The following is an 8,542-nucleotide window of genomic DNA, read 5'->3' on the forward strand; positions in this document are numbered from 1 at the left end:
GAGCCTAGCACAGAAGCCAACTGAAAAACACCCAAACTTTCTGTGAAAAAGGTTTATTTGCTTATCATAAAGAACTGGCCTGACGAGAAGGCATCTAACTTAATACACATCTAAGCACCTGCTGAAATATTATTCAGAGACAAAGGCTGGTAGGTGACATCTTTGCACTCTTCCTCTGATTTGCTCCAGCTTGTCAGTATCTCACAGGACAGAGCTTGTACCCTCATCTGATGCCTTAATTTCTGCAGTTGCCACCAGAAGACACCTCTAGATTGCCAAATTCTAGTGGTCAACAAGGCTTACGCTCAGAATCCCGCAGGACTGTAGCTATCTGCCTATTTTTTTTTAACATTTATTTGGCTGTGTCAGTTCTTAGTTATGGCACATGGGATCTTCATTGCAGCATATAGGATTTTTCGTTGTGGTGTGCAGGCTCTTCACTGAGACACACGGACTTCTCTCTAGTTGTAGCAGGGGCTTCTCTTGTTTTAACGCAGAGGCTCAATAGTTGTAGTACACAGGCTTAGTTGTCCTGCAGCATGAGATCTTGGTTCCCTAATCAAGGATCAAATCCATGTCCCCTACATTGGAAGGCAGATTCTTAACCACTGGACCACCAGGGAAGTCCCTATCTGCATAATTTAAAAGCAGCTGCCTAAGAGTCTGGCTTCGAATCAGCCTTTATCTAGGAGCAGAGTTCTTCCACTTTGGAATACTGACAGGTCTTGGCACATCTTAAACTACTGGGGGCCACTGAAAATAAAGTAGGCTGCTTGGACATTCACAAAGGTTTGAGAGACAACCAAGAGCTAAGGCAAAGTTGAATGATAAGATTCATCCCCTACACAGGGTCACTCTTTCAAAACTAAACAGTGGCTATTTCATCTAATGCAAAACCAACTAATGCGTATCTAACCAACACAGAGACAAGGAAAATGAAAAAACAGACAAATATGTTTCAAGTGAAAGAACAAGGTAACACCTCAAAAAAAGACCTTAATGAAACAGAGATAAGTGATTTAACCTGAAGAAACTACAAAAGAATGGTTATAAAGATATTCACCAAGCTCAAGAGAAAAATGGAGGGACAAAGTGAAAATCTCAAAACAGAGGCAGAAAATAAAAGGAAGCACCAAACAGAAGTCACAGAGCTGAAGAATACAATGACTGAAATGGAAAATATAATGTGAAGGTTCAACAGCAGACCAGATGAAGCAAGAAAAAAAAGGGTCACTGCACTTAAAGAGAGGGCACTGGAACTCACCCAATCACAACAGCAAACAGAAAAGAAAAAAAAAAAGAGTGAAAAAGAGTGAAGATAGCCTAGGAAACAAATGTTGTTGTTCACTTGTTGTGTTCAACTCTTTGAGAATCTATGGACTGCAGCATGACAGGCTTTCCTGTCCTTTACTATCTTCCAGAGTTTGCTCAAACTCACATCCATTGAGTCAATGATACCACCCAACCATCTCATCCAGTCACCCTCTTCTCCTGCCCTCAATCAGCATCAAAGTCTTTTCCAATGAGTAGGCTCTTCGCATCAAGTAGCAAAAATATTGGAGCTTCAATTTCAGCATCAGTCCTTCCAATGAATAGCCAGGATTAATTTCCTTTAGGATTGACTGGTTTGAGATCCTTGCTGTGGATATCAACAGTCTTCTCCAAGAGTCTTCTCAAGAGTCTTCTCCAGCACCACAATTCAAAAGCATCAGTTCTTCGGTGTTCAGCCTTCTTTATGGTCCAACTCTCACATCCATACATGACTACTAGAAAAACCAATGCTTTGACTAGACGGACTTTTGTCAGCAAAGTGATGTCTCTGCTTTTTAATACACTGGTCTAGATTTGTCACAGCTTTTCTTCTAAGGAGCAAGCGTCTTTTAATTTCGTGGCTGCAGTCACCGTCTGTAGTGTTTGGGGAGGCCAAGAAAATAAAATCTGTCATTGTTTCCACTTTTTCCCCATCTAATTGCAATGAAGTGATGGGACCAGATACCATGGTCTTAGTTTTTTGAATGCTGTTTTAAGCCAGCTTTTCACTCTCCTCTTTCACTCTCATCAAAAGGCTCTTTAGTTCCTCTCCACTTTCTGCCATTAGAGTAGTATTATCTGTGTATCTGAGGTTGTTGATATTTCTCCCAGCAATCTTGATTCCAGCTTGTGATTCATCCAGCCCAACATTTCGCATGGTGTACTCTGCATAGAGCTTAAATATTGGTGACAATATACAGTCTTGATGTACTCCTTTCTAAATTTTGAACCAGTCTGTTGTTCTATGTCCAGTTCTAATTGTTGCTTCTTGACCCGCATACAGGTTTCACAGGAGGCAGGAAGGTAGTCTGGTATTCCCATCTCTTTAAGAATTTTCCACAGTTTGTTGCGATCCACATAGTTAAAGGCTTTAGCATAGTCAACGAAGCAGATGTTTTTCTGGAATTCCCTTGCTTTCTCTATGATCCAGCTGGTACCCCTGGAAGTTCTCAGCTCCTGTACTGTTAAAGCCTAGCTTGAAGAATTTTGAGCATTACCTTGCTAGCATGTGAAATAAGCACAACTGTACAGCAGTTTGAACATATTTTGGCATTGCTTTCTTTGGGATTGGAATGAAAACTTTTCCAGGACTGTGGCCATTGCTTAGTTTTCCAAATTTGTTGGCATAAGGAGTGTAGCATTTTAACAGCATCATCTTTTAGGATTTGAAATAGCTGAGCTGGAATTCCATCACCTCCACTAGATCAGACAATCGGAGAAGGCACTGGCAACCCACTCCAGTACTCTTGCCTGGAAAATCCCATGGACAGAAGAGCCTGGTAGGCTGCAGTCCATGGGGTCGCTGGGAGTCAGACACGACTGAGAAACTTCACTTTCTCGCATTGGAGAAGGAAACGGCAACCCACTCCAGTATTCTTGCCTGGAGAATCGCAGGTATGGGGGAGCCTGGTGGGCTTCCATCTATGGGGTCGCACAGTGTCAGACATGACTGAAGTGACTTAGCAGCAGCAGCGGCAGCAGCTCAGACAAAACTAAGATGGCAATACTTCCCAAATTGACATACACAGTCAGTGCAATCCCTAATAAAATCCTAGTTGATTTTTTTGGTGAAAACTGACAAGTTGATCCTAAAATTGGCATGGAAATTCAAAATAATAATTGAAACAATCAAAACTATCTTGGGGGAAAAAAGGTGATGGACTAACACATCCTGATTTCAAAATCTAGTACAAAGGTACAGTAATCAAGACAGTGTGGCACTGGAGCTAAGAATGAATGCACAAATCAATGGAAAAGAACTGACAGTCTGGAAATACATGGTCATGTCTACAGTCAACTTATTTTCAACAAGAGTGCCAAGACCATTCAATAGGGAAAAGAATCATCTTTCTAATATATGGTGTTGGAAAAACTGTACAGCCAGATGCAAAAGAATGAAATTGATCCCTACCCTCACACCATACAAAAATTAACTTAAAACAGATCAAATACTTAAATGTAGGAGCTAGAATTATAAAACTCATAGAAGAAAACAGACAAATTTTTACAAGCTTGAATTCAATAATGGCTTCTTATATATGACATCAAAAGCACAAGCAACAAAAGAAAAACGAAACTGGACATCAAAAATCAAGAAATTGTGTGCTTCAAAGACACTTATCAAGAAAGCAAAAGGACAGTCCACAGAACTGGAGACAATTCTTACAAATCACATATATGTTAAAGAGTTGTACTTAAAATATATATACATATATATTCTTATAACTCAAAAATAAAACAGCAAATAACCCAATAAAAATCAGTCACAGAATCTGAGTACACATTTCTTTAATGATTATTTACAGACAGCAAATAAATGGGTGAAAAGATGCTCAATATGATTAGCCATTAGGGAAATGCAAATCAAAATCACAATGAGATATCACGAATGGGTGTATAATCAAAAAGATAAACAGTAACATGTCTAGGCGAGGATGTGGAGAAATTGAACCTGCATACATTACTAATAGATATGTAAAACAGAGAAGACTCTCTGGAAAACAGTCTAGCAGCTCCTCAAAATGTTGAAATTAGAGTTACCATGCAACTCAACAATTCCACTCCTACGTACACAGCCGAAAGGAATTACAATTTATGTCCACACAAAAACCTGTACATAAATATTCACAAAGCAGCATTACATGACAGCCCCAAAATGGAAACAACCCAAATATCCATCAACAGATGAAGGAATAAATAAAATGTATATCAGATCTATACAATGAAAAATTATCCAGCAATAAAAAGAAATGAAGCACTGATACATGCAACAACACAGATGAAGTTTGAAAACATTATGATCAGTAAAAAGAAGCCAGAAGGACCACATACTGTCTGATTCCATTCACATGAAATACCCATACTGGTAAATCTAAATAGACAGACAGTAGATCAGTGATTGCTTACAGCTCAGGGGGATTGGTACTGATGAATTAGGGGTGTGGAATTTCTCTTTAGGGTGAAGAAATGTTCTAAAATTGATTGCTGTGATGGTTATACAACTCTGTGAAAAATACTAAAAGCCACTGAATTGTACATTTTAGTGTGTAAATTTTATGGTATATGAATTATATCTCAATAAAGCTGTTTAAAAAAATTAAGCTATGGTGACCAAGTCAGAACACTAGTTACCTTTGGATTTAGTTACCTTTGGAGGGTACTAACTGGAAAGGGGCACAGGGTATCCTTTTGAGGTGTCAAAAGTGTTTCCTATCTTGATTTGGGTGGCAGTTACATGGATGTACATATTGAGCTATACAATTAAGACTGGTTCACTTCACTATATGCAAACAATACTTTTTTAATAATAAATACTTGTGAGTGAATGACTATTTTATTCAATCCTTATAAAAACCTAAGAAGTATATATAATTATTGTAAGGAAACTTAGTTTCAAAACACTAACCTGCCCAAAGTCACAAAGCAGGGACTTGTGCTTCTATCTCTTGACTCTAAATCCTGACTCCAATATTCCATGACTTAATCTTTGGATTTCTGATGTAAGGTATGACACATAAATATTAGATGAATTGGTGGTACTAGTGGTAAAGACTCCAGTACTCTTGCCTGGAAAATCCCATGGACAGAGGAGCCTGGAAGGCTGGAGTCCGTGGGGTCGCTGAGGGTCGGACACGACTTGAGAGACTTCACTTTCACTTTTCACTTTCATGCACTGGAGAAGGAAATGGCAACCCACTCCAGTATTCTTGCCTGGAGAATCCCAGGGACGGGGGAGCCTGGTAGGCTGCCGTCTATGGGGTCACACAGAGTTGGACACGACTGAAGTGACTTAGCAGTAGCAGCAGTGGTAAAGAACCTGCCTGCCAGTGCAGGAGATGTAAGAGACACGAGTTCTATCCCTGGGTCAGGAAGATCCGCTGGAGGAGGAAATAGGAACCCACTCCAGTATTCTTACCTGGAGAATCCCATGGACAGAAGAGCCCAGTGAGTTCTAGTCCATGGAATCGCCAAGAGACAGAACTGAAGTGACTTAGCATACTTTATGCTATATATTTAAATTATAATATATAATTCAATAAAATGTTTAAATTATATATATTTAACCTACTGAATGCTATATAAGAGCACAAAAGGCTAAATTACAGGTCAAAGGAAACTACTGCTATATGGAGAATAATAAGACTTGAGGTGATCCTTGAATCTAAGAGAACAGCTTGAACAAGACTTGGAAGTAGGGATAAGTATGGGGTCAGACAGGAGGAACCATAGTGCCCTAAGAAAATATCTTGTTAGATTTGAACATATTGGTTTCAATAAATGTAATGTACATTTAATTATTGAAACCAATATGTTCAAATCTGATAGCAATGGTGCTACACCATCAAATACATCTAATTTCTTAAAGATATGTAAAGAAACAAAAACTGTTCTCCTTAGCACAGAACCATCTACAGGCTCAAAGTGGGCTTTCAAAGAATCATAAGATAAGGAATCAATAAGCATTAAGTCAGAGGCACCCCACAGACAGATTCCAAAATTCCATTGCTTCATGACATTTAGCCACACTATTTCCATGGAAATTCTAAGAGTAAAAAAGGTATGTGCATGCGTGCTAAGTTGCTTCAGTTGTGTCCAACTCTTTACGACCCCATGGACTGTAACCTGCCAGACTCTTCTATCCATGGGATTCTCCATGCAAGAATACTGGAGTGGGTTGCCATTTCCTCCTCTAAGGGACCTTCCCCACCCAGGGATTGAACCCGTGTCTCCTGTGGCTCCTGAACTGCAGGCAGATTCTTTACCGCTAAGCCACCAGGGAAGTCCCTAAAGAAGTCACTGTTCAGCCAATTTAAACAAGCAATCTAACATAATTCAACTCCTATTTAAGTTGCCATCTTTCAAAATGAAAAAAAAAAAAAATCACTAAAATAATGGCTTATCTTCAACTACTTGAATAGAGTCTACAGAAGGAATTACCACTAAGTGTCTGCAAAGAAGGAACAGAGTCTAGATACCAACACTCTCTTCTCAATCATAACAGAAACAAAACGTCTCTAAAAGAATGCAAAGGCAGGAAAGGTGACCCAAAAATGAGACTCGTTATATTACAGTTGGTAGCGTCCTGGAAAATCTCCAATTTGTAAGATATTGTTTGTCATTTTTGTTCAACACATCCATCATCTTGATCTATGCGAAGAACAATCACTGACAAGAAAATTTTAAATCTTGACATTCTACCTACCAAACCTGTCAAAATTGCTCTGAAAGCCTGGAGGCATTGGAACCTTAACAGTCCTCTCTGATTGATTCTTACTTCTAAATAATCTACCATTCAAGAAATCTGGTACCAAGCTCTTCATCAACTGATCATATGAGCTTTACTGTTTCTCCAATTTTAAAAAAAGTAAATGCACACCTACACACACACACACACACACACACACACACACACACACACACACACACACACCCCGATGCTCTATATGCCTACACACACATGCTCTATTTCCCAGTTTATACTCAGCCTCAGTTTAAGACAAGTGTGTAAAAACAGAATCCAAACACAATGAGTAATAGTTATTTACTGGGTCCTTGGACACTATTTTAGGTACCTCAAATGCATTATAGAGGTTATTCCTCCCAAAAACTCTACGTGGTAGGTTTCATGATTTTAGAACACTTTTACCATGATTTTACAAGTTAGGAAACTCAAAATCAAACATCTGGTAATTTCTTAAATTCAAAATGGGAATGCTGATAATTGAAGCACAATGTATCTAATTTCAACTAAAAGGCACTGCCTCTGACAGGAAAAAATAAAGACAGTAGACTTTCACTTATTCATATTCAGTGACTATATACAAGAACACTGGAGTCAGGCTGGCTGGATTCAAAACCAGCTCAACCGCTTACACCATGTGTGTCTTTGATCCTCAGTTATCTAACACATAAGTTAAAGACGGTAAGAGTACCTACGTCATAAGACTGTCGTGAACGTTCAACAAATGTGTATGTGTAAAAGGCCTGAAACACTATCATCGTACAGAACGGAAACATACTACTTCTGTGGCATGGGGAAGTGGTACACGACGGTCAGGATTCCCAAGGAAAATCTTAATTTCTGGGCAAAATAACCTAGACCACTAACCAACAGAAAACAGTAGCCTGGAGGAGATAGGGAGCGTGAGGAGAACGGGGCTGGGGGACCCAGTCGACCTGACTCCGAGAGAGGTCCCGGCTGTGAGGCCCCCACGAAAGGAGGCGGCATAGACGGAGCCCCCTCCCTGGGTGCTCAGCGTGAGAAAGACGCCTTCGAGGGGTGAGCGGGGACCGGAGCCGGTCGCAGGAGACCCAGAAGGGCCGAAAGGGACCTGGGGAGAAGGAAGGCCGCACCCTCGGTTTGAGGGGAGCGGGCCCGGCAGTCAAGGGAGGAAGACCATTCGGGGTCCCCAGCGCCCCAACCGGCGTCGAGGCGCCCAGTATCCTGAGGGGCCATCCTCGGTGTCCTAACGGCCTACCCTGGCGTCCCGAAGGGCCGTCCTGTCAGCAGGCGCCCACCTTGGCGTCCGAAGAGACCCGCCTCAGCATCAAGAGGGTCCTAACCCCAAGTCAGAGACTCCGCTCGGGAGAAGAGTGGGCCGCGCCCCCACTGAGGGAGAAGAGGAGGCGGGAAGAAGGCGGCTGGAGGTGTGCCGAAGCGGCTGGTACTCACCGACGGTCGGCGCCGCGCGGATGAGCCCCTCCGCTCCGGTCCTGTCTGCCGCGAGCGGCCGCAGCTCGTCAGGAATCTGAGGCGGGCGAGAGCGCGCGAACCTGAAACACCGCGGGGTCGCGACGCGCTCTCGGGGCGGGCGCATGCGCGGGCGTCCAAGGACGGAACCAACCCGCACTGAGGGGGGAGGCTGCCACCAGGACATACCAACTGTGTGAGGTGGGGGGTCGCCATCAACCGGAGGCAGATTTCATCTCCATGAGTCGACTGGGCGCATCCCAGTGGTCTCGCAGTCTGTTCGTTTGCTTTATCATTTGCCAGTACTTTGAGGGAAACCAA

General features: G+C 41.9%; 1 protein-coding gene across 1 annotated transcript in view; it reads right to left on the reverse strand.

Annotated features, from left to right (window-relative positions):
- UIMC1 (ubiquitin interaction motif containing 1) overlaps positions 1–8,252 on the reverse strand; it is a 129,833-nt gene extending 121,581 nt beyond the window's left edge. The window contains exon 1 of the mRNA XM_052643052.1: positions 8,204–8,252. The gene's annotated coding sequence lies outside the window, so the exon portion shown is untranslated. The remainder of the gene's footprint in view (positions 1–8,203) is intronic.
- Between the last annotated feature and the right edge of the window lie 290 nt (positions 8,253–8,542).

Source organism: Budorcas taxicolor, chromosome 7 (genome assembly GCF_023091745.1).
Source record: "Budorcas taxicolor isolate Tak-1 chromosome 7, Takin1.1, whole genome shotgun sequence".
In the NCBI taxonomy this organism is placed as follows: domain Eukaryota; kingdom Metazoa; phylum Chordata; class Mammalia; order Artiodactyla; family Bovidae; genus Budorcas; species Budorcas taxicolor.